Below are 13,976 nucleotides of genomic sequence, written 5' to 3'. Positions count from 1 at the left end.
GTGCGTTTTACCTGCAGATTTTTCAAAATCTGTGCGGAAAAATCCCCACACAAATCCGCAACGTGGGCACATAGCCTTAGGGTTAGGGTTGGAATTAGGGTTAAGACTGGGGTTAGGGTTGTGGTTAGTTTTGGGATTAGGGTTATGGCTACAGTTGGGATTAGGGTTAGGGGTGTGTTGGGGTTAGTGTTGGAGTTAGAATTGAGGTGTTTCCACTGTTTAGGCACATCAGGGGCCTCCAAACGCAACATGGCGCCACCATTGATTCCAGCCAATCTTGTATTCAAAAAGTCAAATGGTGCTCCCTCACTTCCGAGCCCCGACGTGTGCCCAAATAGTGGTTTACCCCCACATATGGGATACCAGCGTACTCAGGACAAACTGCGCAACAATTACTGGGGTCCAATTTCTCCTGTTACCCTTGTGAAAATAAAAAATTGCTTGCTAAAACATCATTTTTGAGGAAAGAAAAATTATTTTTTATTTTCACGGCTCTGCGTTGTAAACGTCTGTGAACCACTTGGGGGTTCAAAGTGCTCACCACATATCTAGATAAGTTCCTTGGGGGGTCTAGTTTCCAAAATGGGGTCACTTGTGGGGGAGCTCCAATTTTTAAGCACACGGGGCTCTGCAAACGCAACGTGACGCCCGCAGACCATTCCATCAAAGTCTGCATTTCAAAAGTCACTACTTCACTTCTGAGCCCCGACGTGTGCCCAAACAGTGGTTTACCCCCACACATGGGGTATCAGCGTACTCAGGAGAAACTGGACAACAACTTTTGGGGTCCAATTTCTCCTGTAACCCTTGGGAAAATAAAAAATTCTGGGCTAAAAAATTATTTTTGAGGAAAGAAAACGTATTTATTATTTTCACGTCTCTGCGTTATAAACATCTGTGAAGCAGTTGGGGGTTCAAAGTACTCACCAAACATCTAGATAAGTTCCTTTTGGGGTCTAGTTTCCAAAATGGGGTCACTTGTGGGGGGTTTCTACTGTTTAGCCACATCAGGGGCTCTGCAAACGCAACGTGACGCCCGCAGAGCATTCCATCAAAGTTTGCATTTCAAAACGTCACTACTTCACTTCCGAGCCCCAGCATGTGCTCAAACAGTGGTTTACCCCCACATATGGGGTATCAACGTACTCAGGAGAAATTGTACAACAACTTTTGGGGTCAAATTTCTCCTGTTACCCTTGGGAAAATAAAAAATTGCGGGCTAAAAAATCATTTTTGAGAAAAGAAAAATGTTTTTTTATTTTCAAGGCTCTGCGTTATAAACTTCTGTGAAGCACTTTGGGGTTCAAAGTGCTCACCGCACATCTAGATTAGTTCCTTTGGGGGTCTAGTTTCCAAAATGGGGTCATTTGTGGGGGATCTCCAATGTTTAGGCACATAGGGGCTCTCCAAACGTAGATAAAGGTAAGAGCAAAGGGGGCGCACTCGGTATAGTAGAGTGGTGCTCAGAGGAAAAAAATCAATGCAAGTATATAAGGAAAACCTCTGGCACTCCAAAAAACACAATAGTTCTTTGTCTTAAAGCAATGGATTTATTCACTACCGGTCATATTATAACAGACAATCTCCAACGTTTCGGCATTTCATGCCTTTCTCAAGGAAGTCTACGATAAATAATAAATAAAATAAACAAAATAAACAATATGACATACAAAATAATATGTCCAGTCCGTATACATTATATCTCATGTAATGCCACAAGGTAGTGAAAATATCCTGAAAGAGAAAATCACCGAAAGGGGTAGACCAATCATATCAACATGTAACCCAGGAACATATAGACTACACGAGCAAATCCCATATCATATGTGTCAAGTAGAGGCCTCAAAAACCCAAAGTAGAAAGCAAAAGAAAAAGAAAAAACAGTTCAGATAAAGAACCCTCCTAAAGCGACCCTGCTCATAAAGAAACTAGGTAAAGCGATATAATAAGAAGAGGACCATAATCAAATAATATACCTGGATCCTGATATAGCAGTTTAAAGCATAAGTGAACTCAGTGAACCTGCTATAAAGAAGAAGTGATGACAATCAGTGGTCCAATAAGGTATAACCAATGATAAAAGACTGTCTGCCCCAAGGAAAATTACCTTAGTCCATATGAAGACACGTGGGACCGGTGTGTACGCTGGCCTGCGGTGAGGAGTACTGCCGCAAAGCGGGTATAAATGCTGTGCGCTCCAAGACGTCACTTCCGCCCCCAGCAAAACGCTGAGTGCGGAGAAAAACAATAGAGAAAGCCAGCGCATGCGCAGTTCCTAAAAAGAAAGGAAACCTAATCGGCCAGTCGCAGCTGTGATTAGCGGTGAGGAGTACTGCCGCAAAGCGGGTAGAAATGCTGTGCGCTCCAAGACGTCACTTCCGCACTCAGCATAACGCTTAGTACGGAGAAGATCAATAGTGAAAGCCGGCGCATGCGCAGTACTTAGAGAAGAAAGGAAACCTAATCAGCCAATCGTGGCTGTGAACACCGCTAACAGCGCTAGCATAATACAGCAAAGTAGAACATCAGATAAGGGAAAAGCCAAGAGATAACTCCCAATAATGAATACCGCTTACAAACCACGGCGCTAGCAAAATACAGCATGATAACTCACCCTAAAATGTATGCATGCGCTAGCTAATACCCACCTTATATGAAATAGATAGGAGAATAGAGGGAATCACCCGTGCCAGATAAACTGGAAGGAAGGAACAGACTCTATACGAGCAGGGAGAAAAAGACGAAGAAGAAAAAGAAAAAGAAAAAACAATATGAATAACATAATCATTATGAACAATCTCAGTCATAATACACATAAAAAATCATATATTAACATTAATTCACAGATTAATGAGGTGTCCCCAAGAAAGAGAACAGGCCCAGTAGAAGAATATTCTAATCAAGATGGCATCTAGAAAAACATCAAAAAACATATAGTTATAACATAGCTGATCACATAAAGAAATATCCATAATCACAGCAATATGCTAATACGGGAGAACCTCATATTCCCTATTCATACCATGGGGATAAAGCGTTTCAAGTGTGAAAATCCAAAAGGATTCCCTTTCTTTTAATTTTAGGACTCTATTCCCACCTCGTCTTAGTGGAGGAATACTTTCTAAAACCTGAAATCTCAGTTGAGAAATAGAGTGACCCGCTGATATAAAATGTGCGGGAACCGGTAATAATGTGCGTCCACATCGAATTGTAGATTTATGCTGAGATATGCGGTCTCGGATATGCTGAGTAGTCTCCCCAACATATCCGAGACCGCAAGGACATTTAATCAAATAGATGACATAAGCCGAATCGCATGTGAAGAAGCCCTTGATAGGGAACAATTTACCCGACCGTGGATGTGAAAACATTTCCCCTTTCGTAACATTAGAGCACTGCGAGCAACGTAAACACGGGAATGTACCCTTCCTTTGTGTAGCTAAAGTAGCTTGTCTTAAATCTCTTTTAGTTGAACCAACATCCGCTTTCACTAGAATATTCTTGATATTATGTGTTCTCTTATAACATAGCAGGGGCGGTGTCATAAACTCTGGGATGGTAGGATAGGCTTTGCCTAATAATGACCAGTGTTCTAAGATAGGTTTTTTAAGATAATTGGTGTATGGATGGTAGGTAGTTACAAAAGCTACTCTTTTCGCCCTCTGTGGTCGAGTGTCACGTTGTTCAGTGGCCCTATCAAAAATAGTAGATGGATAACCACGGTCTCTAAATTTTGTTTGCATTTCGTGGATACGTTGTTCCCTTACATCAGGTCTAGTCACAATGCGTTTAATACGTTCAATTTGTGATTTAGGCAAAGATCGCTTAACATGAACTGGATGACAACTAGAAAACTCCAATAAGCTGTTTCTATCTGTGGACTTTACGTATAAATCAATATCCAGTGTCCCATCCTCTTTCATTATCACCAGCGTGTCTAAAAAACTCACTTTGTGTTGATCCTTGACCATGGTGAATGTCAAATTAGGTACCATAGAATTCATATCTAAGAGAAATTGTGTCAAAGACAATTCGTCACCTTTCCATATCAGGAAGACATCATCTATAAATCTCTTCCAACAAACTGAGTGTTGGATATATAAATGATGTGTGTATACAAAATTTTCTTCAAAAAACGCCATAAAAATGTTTGCGTATGGAGGCGCAACATTCGACCCCATCGTGGTCCCGACTTTCTGGATGAAGAACTGATCAGCAAACATAAAAAAATTCTTAGATAAGACCAAATCTAACATAGTGAGGCAAAACTCCTTTTGCATACTAGAAAAATCGGTATACGTGTTGAGAAACCAGTGAACCGCGTTGAGGCCCTTAGTGTGATCAATACTAGTGTATAAATTGTTCACATCCATCGTGACGAGATAACACCCACCAGGTATGGTACCCATTGATCGAAGACCCATCAAAAAGTCAGAGGTATCCTTAATGAAAGAGGTAATGTGTATAAGTAAAGGAGTCAAAATTTTTTCAATCGTTTGCGCTATTGGCGAAAGTAAAGAATTTGTGGACGCCACAATGGGTCGCCCAGGGGGACGTGTTGGATGTTTATGAATTTTTGGTAACACATAATACACCGGAACTACCGGAAACCTGTTCAGCATGAATTCACCAAGTTTAGAATCAATGACATTCTGATCTTTATATAGCTTAATCAGCTGTTGAATCTTTAAAGAGATTTCTGGGGTCGGGTCTCTGTCCACTGGTAAATACGTGTCCTTATCATTTAAGTGTTGATACACAATCGATGTATAATAAGAACTGTCCATAACAACAATCGCACCCCCTTTATCAGCGGGTTTGATTGTAATCGATTTATTGTTTTTAAGACTGTCCAAAGCTCTTTTCTCAAGGGGGGTGCAATTCCTTCTAACGGATAGAAGACCCTGACCAATTTGAATACATCTATTCTGTATATCCTGTGTTACCAAAGAAATGTAAGTCTCCACCGGATGATGCAACTTAGGAGGATTATAATTGCTTGGTATCGATAAGTTCAAACTTTTAAGGTTAAATGTACTTGGTGTAGAATCTGAAGACAAATTCAAGCTATTATTCATGAAGTCAGCCGTAGAGAAGTGTACTTTCAATCTTAAATTTCTAAAGAAACGTTGAAGTTCCTGATTAAGTTGAAACTCGTTGAACGAAGGAGTGGGACAAAAGGAAAGACCCTTACGTAAAACGGTTAATTCAGATGGTGAGAGGTTATATGAGGAGATGTTGTAGACCAATTGGTCCCTACCTGTGACCGAGTTCTGATTCTGGAATCGACGTCGACTGATTCCGGAGCCCCTCCTCGTCGGCCTTTGTAGGGCCGACCTCGCCTTTGTTCTAAAAAAGGAAGGGTGTCACGAGGATTAGAGTCATTATCAGAGCTAGAGGAGGCAGTTGAATATCCACGTCTAAATTGGCGACGATCTCTCTGAATGTTAGCATCCCTCCATCTATATATAGTTTTATCCCTCCTAAAGCGACCCTGCTCATAAAGAAACTAGGTAAAGCGATATAATAAGAAGAGGACCATAATCAAATAATATACCTGGATCTTGATATAGCAGTTTAAAGCATAAGTGAACTCAGTGAACCTGCTATAAAGAAGAAGTGATGACAATCAGTGGTCCAATAAGGTATAACCAATGATAAAAGACTGTCTGCCCCAAGGAAAATTACCTTAGTCCATATGAAGACACGTGGGACCGGTGTGTACGCTGGCCTGCGGTGAGGAGTACTGCCGCAAAGCGGGTATAAATGCTGTGCGCTCCAAGACGTCACTTCCGCCCCCAGCAAAACGCTGAGTGCGGAGAAAAACAATAGAGAAAGCCGGCGCATGCGCAGTACCTAAAAAGAAAGGAAACCTAATCGGCCAGTCGCAGCTGTGATTAGCGGTGAGGAGTACTGCTGCAAAGCGGGTAGAAATGCTGTGCGCTCCAAGACGTCACTTCCGCACTCAGCATAACGCTGAGTACGGAGAAGATCAATAGTGAAAGCCGGCGCATGCGCAGTACTTAGAGAAGAAAGGAAACCTAATCAGCCAATCGTGGCTGTGAACACCGCTAACAGCGCTAGCATAATACAGCAAAGTAGAACATCAGATAAGGGAAAAGCCAAGAGATAACTCCCAATAATGAACACCGCTTACAAACCACGGCGCTAGCAAAATACAGCATGATAACTCACCCTAAAATGTATGCATGCGCTAGCTAATACCCACCTTATATGAAATAGATAGGAGAATAGAGGGAATCACCCGTGCCAGATAAACTGGAAGGAAGGAACAGACTCTATACGAGCAGGGAGAAAAAGACGAAGAAGAAAAAGAAAAAGAAAAAACAATATGAATAACATAATCCATATGAACAATCTCAGTCATAATACACATAAAAAATCATATATTAACATTAATTCACAGATTAATGAGGTGTCCCCAAGAAAGAGAACAGGCCCAGTCGACCCCAAACGTGACATGGTGTCCGCTAATGATTGGAGCTAATTTTCCATTTAAAAAGCCAAATGGCGTGCCTTCCCTTCCGAGCCCTGCCGTGCGCCCAAACAGTGTTTTACCCCCCACATATGGGGTATCAGCGTACTCAGGACAAACTGGACAACAACATTTGGGGTCCAATTTCTCCTATTACCCTTGGCAAAATAGGAAATTCCAGGCTAAAAATTCATTTTTGAGGAAAGAAAAATTATTTTTTATTTTCATGGCTCTGCGTTATAAACTTCTGTGAAGCATCTGGGGGTTTAAAGTGCTCAATATGCATCTAGATAAGTTCCTTGGGGGGTCTAGTTTCCAAAATGGGGTCAATTTTGGGGAAGCTCCAATGTTTAGGCACACAGGGGCTCTCCAAACGCGACATGGTGTCTGCTAACAATTGGAGCTAATTTTCCATTCAAAAAGTCAAATGGCGCGCCTTCCCTTCCGAGCCCTGCCGTGTGCCCAAACAGTAGTTTACCCCCACATATTAGGTATCGGCGTACTCGGGAGAAATTGCCCAACAAATTTTAGGATCCATTTTATCCTATTGCCCATGTGAAAATGAAAAAATTGAGGCGAAAATAATTTTTTTGTGAAAAAAAAGTACTTTTTCATTTTTACGGATCAATTTGTGAAGCACCTGAGGGTTTAAAGTGCTCACTAGGCATCTAGATAAGTTCCTTGGGGGGTCTGTTGTGAATTCTGCTCTTGGGTTCCCTCCAGTGGTTGTAGGTGGGAATTCAGTTGTCTCTGAGTCGGAGTCCTGGCCAGGTGTATCTGATGATTACAATTCTGACTGGGATATTTAGGTGTGCAGGATCCTTTAGCCCTTGCCAGTTGTCAATGTTCCTTGTGAAGTGTTGGATCACTTTCTGGCTTCTCCTGCTTGCTGCCAAATCCAGCAAAGATAAGTTTTTGTATCTGTGGCACACTGCTGTGTGCTTGTTTCAGTTTTATTCCTGCTCTGATTGTAGGATTCACTGGAGTTGCAGATTTACGCTCCTACATCTTTAGTTAGATGTAGGAAGTTTTTGTATATTCTGCTGTGGATGTTTTTGAAGGGTTTTAATACTGACCGCACAGAACTCTGTCCTATCCTGTCCTATCTAGCTAGTGTGGCCTCCTGTGCTAAATCCTGTTTTTCTGCCTGTGTATGTTTTTTCCTCTCCGACTCAACGCCAATATTTGTGGGGGGCTGTCTATCCTTTGGGGATTTTCTCTGAGGCAAGATAGTATTCCTATTTCCATCTTTAGGAGTATTTAGTCCTCCGGCTGTGACAAGGTGTCTAGGTGTGTTAGGTACACTCCATGGCTACTTCTAGTTGCGGTGTTAAGTTCAGGTTTGCAGTCAGTATAGTGGCCTGTTATGACCTGGTGGTTAAGAGGCCACACTGATATGACCTGGTGGCTAAAACGCAACATGGAGCGAGCTCTGAGAAGGTGGTATCTCTACTGACCGCAGTCCCTAATCCTAACAACAACACTAGAAATAGCCGTGGGATGTTCCTGACTCTCCCTATACACCTCTTCACAGCCTAAGAAATAACTACCCCTAAAGAAGGAAATAGAAAGCTATCTTGCCTCAGAGAAAACCCCCAAAAGGAAAGATAGCCCCCCACAAATATTGACTGTGAATGGAAAGGAAAATGACGTACACAGAAATGAAATCAGAATTCAGCAAAGGAGGCCAATACTAAACTAGATAGACAGAGAGAAAAGGATACTGCGTGGTCAGTATAAAAAACTACAAAATCCACGCAGAGTTTACAAAATTGAACTCCACACCGACTCACGGTGTGGAGGGGCAAATCTGCTTTCCCAGAGCTTCCAGCTAGCCTGAATAACACATAGTGACAAGCTGGACAAAAAGAGACATATAAGCAAAGCAAAAGAGTCCAAACAAATGGACAAACAAAAACTAGCAAAAACTTATCTTTTGCAGACAAGGACTGGCCATATGAGAATTCCAAGGAGAGAACCAAATCCAACCAAGAACATTGACAGCAGGCATGGACTAAAGCCCAGAGCAGGTTTAAATAACAAACCCAGGCAAGGCGATTAGTGAAGGCAGCTGCTACAGCTACCTAAAGGAGCAGCAGTTCCACTCGAAACCACCAGAGGGACCCAAGGGCAGAACTCACAAAAATACCATTAGCAACCACAGGAGGGAGCTCCAGAACGGAATTCACAACAGTGGCCACCTTCTCCAGTGAAAGTTCTCATGCAGCTCCACGGTCACCGGATCATAACAGTACAACTGGCCCACAATGAGTTAAATGCATCTCAGAAGAAGGGAGGGAAGCTCTTGAGCCATTTTTTTTCCCCAGTCTGTTTTGTGTTCTCTTCCCTCTTAATATCTGGGTGGCTGAGGAGCCTGATGCAAGCATGAATGTTCAGGAATTAGCTTCTTGTGTAGACCAGCTTGCTGCTAGGGTGCAAGGTATTTCTGATTATATTGTTCAGCCTCCTGCTTTAGAACCGAAGATTCCTACTCCTGATTTGTTTTCTGGTGACAGGTCTAAATTTTTGAGTTTCAAAAACAACTGTAAACTGTTTTTTGCCCTGAGACCTCGATCCTCTGGTGATTCCATTCAGCAGGTAAAAATCGTAATCTCCCTGCTGCGTGGCGACCCGCAGGATTGGGCATTTTCCCTGGAATCTGGGAATCCGGCTTTGCTTAATATTGACTCCTTTTTTCAGGCTTTAGGATTATTATATGATGAACCTAATTCTGTGGATCAAGCTGAGAAGACCTTGTTGGCCCTGTCTCAGGGTCAAGAGGCGGCAGAATTGTATTGTCAGAAATTCAGAAAATGGTCTGTGTTGATTAAATGGAATAATGATGCTTTGGCGCCAATTTTCAGAAGGGGGCTTTCTGAATCCGTTAAAGATGTTATGGTTCCCACGCCTTCCGATCTGAGTGATTCTATGTCTCTGGCCATTCAGATTGACCGACGCCTGCGGGAGAGAAGAACTGTGCGCGCTGTGGCGTTATCCTCAGAGCAAATTTCTGAGCTTATGCAATGTGATAGTATTCTGTCTAGAACAGAACGACAAGGTTTCAGACGTCAAAATATGTTGTGTTATTATTGTGGCGACGCTTCTCATGTCATTTCTGTCTGCCCTAAGCGGACAAAGAGGATCACCAGTTCAATTACCATCAGTACTGTACAACCTAAATTTTTGTTATCTGTGTCCTTGATCTGCTCATTGTCATCATTTTCTGTCATGGCGTTTGTGGATTCAGGCGCCGCCTTGAATTTAATAGATTTTGAGTTTGCCAAGCGTTGTGGTTTTCCCTTGCAGCCTTTGCAGAACCCTATTCCTTTAAGGGGCATTGATGCTACACCCTTGGCTAAAAATAAGCCCCAGTTTTGGACACAGGTAACCATGCGCATGGCGCCAGCCCATCAGGAAGATTGTCGATTTCTGGTGTTGCATAACTTGCATGATGTTATCGTGCTGGGTTTTCCGTGGTTGCAGGTACATAATCCTGTGTTGGATTGGAAGTCTATGTCTGTGACTAGTTGGGGTTGTCAGGGGGTTCATAATGATGTTCCTTTGATGTCAATCTCCTCTTCTTCACCTTCTTAAATTCCAGAGTTTTTGTCTTATTTTCAGGATGTATTCGATGAGCCCAAGTCCAGTTTCCTTCCACTGCACAGGGACTGCGATTGTGCTATTGACTTGATTCCAGGCTGTAAGTTTCCTAAGGGTCGACTTTTCAACCTCTCTGTGCCTGAACATACCGCCATGCGGAGCTATATTATGGAGTCTTTGGAGAAAGGGCATATTCGACCATCCGTTGGGAGCAGGTTCTTTTTTGTTGCTAAAAAAATGGTTCCTTGAGACCCTGTATAGATTATCGCCTCTTGAATAAAATCACGGTCAAGTTTCAATACCCTTTACCTTTGCTTTCCGATTTGTTTGCTAGGATTAAGGGAGCTAGTTGGTTTACGAAGATTGACCTTCGAGGGGCATATAATCTTGTTCGTATTAAGCAGGGTGATGAATGGAAAACTGCGTTTAACACGCCCGAAGGCCATTTTGAATACCTTGTGATGCCATTCGGACTCTCTAATGCTCCATCTGTTTTTCAGTCCTTCATGCATGATATCTTCTGGACTTATCTTGATAAATTCTTGATTGTATATTTGGATTTGATTTTTTCCGATGATTGGGAGTCTCATGTGCAACAGGTCAGGATGTTATTTCAGATCCTTTGTGACAATGCCCTGTTTGTGAAAGGGTCTAAGTGTCTCTTTGGGGTGCAGAAAGTCTCTTTTTTGGGCTTCATTTTTTCTCCCTCGTCTATAGAGATGGATCCGGTTAAGGTTCAGGCCATTCATGATTGGATTCAGCCCACATCCGTGAAGAGCCTTCAGAAATTTTTGGGTTTTGCAAATTTTTATTGCCGTTTCATTGCTAATTTTTCCAGCGTGGTTAAACCCTTGACCGATTTGACGAAGAAAGGAGCTGATTTGGCGAATTGGTCCTCTGCGGCTGTCTCTGCCTTTCAGGAGCTTAAACGTCAATTTACTTCTACTCCAGTGTTGCGCCAACCGGATGTTTCTCTTCCGTTTCAGGTTAAGGTTGACGCTTCTGAGATTGGGGCAGGGGCCGTTTTGTCTCAGAAGGATCCTGTTGGTTCCTTAGTGAAACCGTGTGCCTTCTTTTCCCGTAAGTTTTCGCCTGCTGAACGCAATTATGATGTCGGCAATCGGAAGTTGTTGGCGATGAAGTGGGCGTTTGAGGAGTGGCGACATTGGCTTGAGGGAGCTAAGCACCGTATTGTGGTCTTGACCGATCATAAGAATTTGATTTACCTCGAGTCTGCTAAACGGCTGAATCCTAGACAGGCTCGATGGTCCTTGTTTTTTTCCCGTTTTGATTTCGTGGTCTCGTACCTTCCGGGTTCTGAGAATATTAAGGCTGATGCCCTCTCTAGGAGTTTTTGCTTGATTCTCCTGACGTCTTAGAGCCGGTCGGTATTCAGAAAGAGGGGGTGGTCCTTTCTGCCATTTCCCCTGATTTACGACGGGTTCTTCAGGAATTTCAGGCTGACAAACTTGACCGCTGTCCTGTGGGGAAATTGTTTGTTCCTGACAGATGGACTAGTAGAGTGATTTCTGAGGTTCACTGTTCCGTGTTGGCTGGTCATCCTGGCATTTTTGGTACCAGAGATTTGGTTGGTAGGTCCTTTTGGTGGCCTTCATTGTCACGTGATGTGCGTTCTTTTGTGCAGTCCTGTGGGACTTGTGCGCGGGCCAAGCCTTGCTGTTCCCGTGCTAGTGGGTTGCTTTTGCCATTGCCAGTCCCTGAGAGGCCCTGGACGCATATTTCGATGGATTTTATTTCTGATCTTCCGGTCTCCCAGAAGATGTCTGTTATCTGGGTTGTTTGTGACCGGTTCTCTAAGATGGTTCATTTGGTGCCCTTGCCTAAATTGCCTTCCTCTTCAGATTTGGTTCCGTTGTTTTTTCAGCATGTGGTTCGTTTGCATGGTATTCCGGAGAATAATGTGTCCGACAGAGGTTCCCAGTTTGTTTCTAGGTTTTGGCAGGCCTTTTGTGCTAGGCTGGGCATTGATTTGTCTTTAGGTACCTTCACACTAAACGACGCTGCAGCGATCCAGACAACGATCCGGATCGCTGCAGCGTCGCTGTTTGGTCGCTGGAGAGCTGTCACACAGACAGCTCTCCAGCGACCAACGATGCCGGTAACCAGGGTAAACATCGGGTTACTAAGCGCAGGGCTGCGCTTAGTAACCCGATGTTTACCCTGGTTACCATCCTAAAAGTAAAAAAAAACAAACGCTTCATACTTACCTTCCGCTGTCTGTCCCCGGCGCTCTGCGGCCCTGCGCTTAGTAACCCGGTTACCAGTGAAGACATCGCTGAATCGGTGTCACACACGCCGATTCAGCGATGTCAGCGGAAGAGCCAGCGACCAAATAAAGTTCTGGCCCTCTAGCCCCGACCAACGACATCACAGCAGGATTCTGATCGCTGCTGCGTGTCACACTGAACGATATCGCTAGCAAGGACGGTGCAACGTCACGGATCGCTAGAGATATCATTTAGTGTGAAGGTACCTTTTTTTTTCTGCATTTCATCCTCAGACAAATGGCCAGACCGAGCGAACTAATCAGACCTTGGAGACTTATTTGAGATGCTTTGTGTCTGCTGATCAGGATGATTGGGTGGCCTTCTTGCCATTGGCCGAGTTTGCCCTTAGTAATCGGGCTAGTTCTGCTACCTTGGTTTCGCCTTTCTTTTGTAATTTTGGTTTTCATCCTCGTTTTTCTTCTGGGCAGGTTGAGCCTTATGACTGTCCTGGTGTGGATTCTGTGGTGGACAGGTTGCAGCAGATTTGGGCTCATGTGGTGGACAAGTTGGTGTCTCAAGAGGTGGCTCAACGTTTTGCTAATCGTCGTCGGTGTGTTGGTTCCCGGCTTCGGGTTGGGGATCTGGTCTGGTTGTCTTCCCGTCATGTTCCTATGAAGGTTTCTTCTCCTAAGTTTAAGCCTCAGTTTATTGGTCCTTATAGGATTTCTGAGATTATTAATCCGGTGTCTTTTCGACTGGCGCTTCCGGCCTCTTTTGCTATCCATAATGTCTTCCATAGATCTTTGCTGCGGAAATATGTGGAGCCCGTTTTTCCCTCTGTTGATCCTCCGGCCCCTGTGTTGGTTGATGGGGAGCTGGAATATGTTGTTGAGAAGATTTTGGATTCCCGTTTTTCGAGGCGGAAGCTTCAGTACCTGGTCAAATGGAAGGGTTATGGCCAGGAGGATAATTCTTGGGTTTTTGCTTCTGATGTCCATGCTGCTGATTTGGTCCGTGCCTTTCATCTGGCTCGTCCTGATTGTCCGGGGAGCCCCGGTGAGGGTTCGGTGACCCCTCCTCAAGGAGGAGGGGGGTACTGTTGGGAATTCAGTTGTCTCTGAGTCGCAGTCCTGGCCAGGTGTATCTGATGATTACAATTCTGACTGGGATATTTAGGTGTGCAGGATCCTTTAGCCCTTGCCAGTTGTCAATGTTCCTTGTGAAGTGTTGGATCACTTTCTGGCTTCTCCTGCTTGCTGCCAAATCCAGCAAAGATAAGTTTTTGGTTTTTGTATCTGTGGCACACTGCTGTGTGCTTGTTTCAGTTTTATTCCTGCTCTGATTGTAGGATTCACTGGAGTTGCAGATTTACGCTCCTACATCTTTAGTTAGATACACAAAACAGGAGGAAAACAGGGAGTGTTTAAAAATAGTGCATAATTTTATTACAAAAATACATTAAACCACATACATATAATAAAAACGACAAATACAGATACCAAAAAAGGGGACCTCATACACCCAGGACCGGAATAATATAGAAACAGATAGTACTGTATGGCGGTATACTCCACAGAGTGGAGAAGAATACCCTCAAAAGGAAAGAAAACCCCCACCACAGACCGTATCAACTACCCATATAGGTCAATAGA

The 13,976-nt window shown here is 43.6% G+C and overlaps 1 long non-coding RNA gene across 1 annotated transcript; it reads right to left on the bottom strand.

Annotated features, from left to right (window-relative positions):
* Positions 1 to 2,652: 2,652 nt before the first annotated feature.
* On the bottom strand, positions 2,653 to 6,289 carry LOC138673953 (uncharacterized). Its single transcript, XR_011320389.1, has 3 exons — positions 6,230 to 6,289; positions 5,261 to 5,349; positions 2,653 to 2,718 (listed from the first exon to the last, which is right to left on the bottom strand). It is a non-coding gene; the product is annotated as an uncharacterized lncRNA (long non-coding RNA).
* Positions 6,290 to 13,976: the final 7,687 nt, after the last annotated feature.

The sequence above is a fragment of the Ranitomeya imitator genome, chromosome 4 (assembly GCF_032444005.1).
Source record: "Ranitomeya imitator isolate aRanImi1 chromosome 4, aRanImi1.pri, whole genome shotgun sequence".
NCBI classification, from domain to species: Eukaryota; Metazoa; Chordata; class Amphibia; order Anura; family Dendrobatidae; genus Ranitomeya; species Ranitomeya imitator.
Note: the sequence above shows the minus strand (reverse complement) of the source record. Positions and strands in the feature narration are given on the sequence as shown.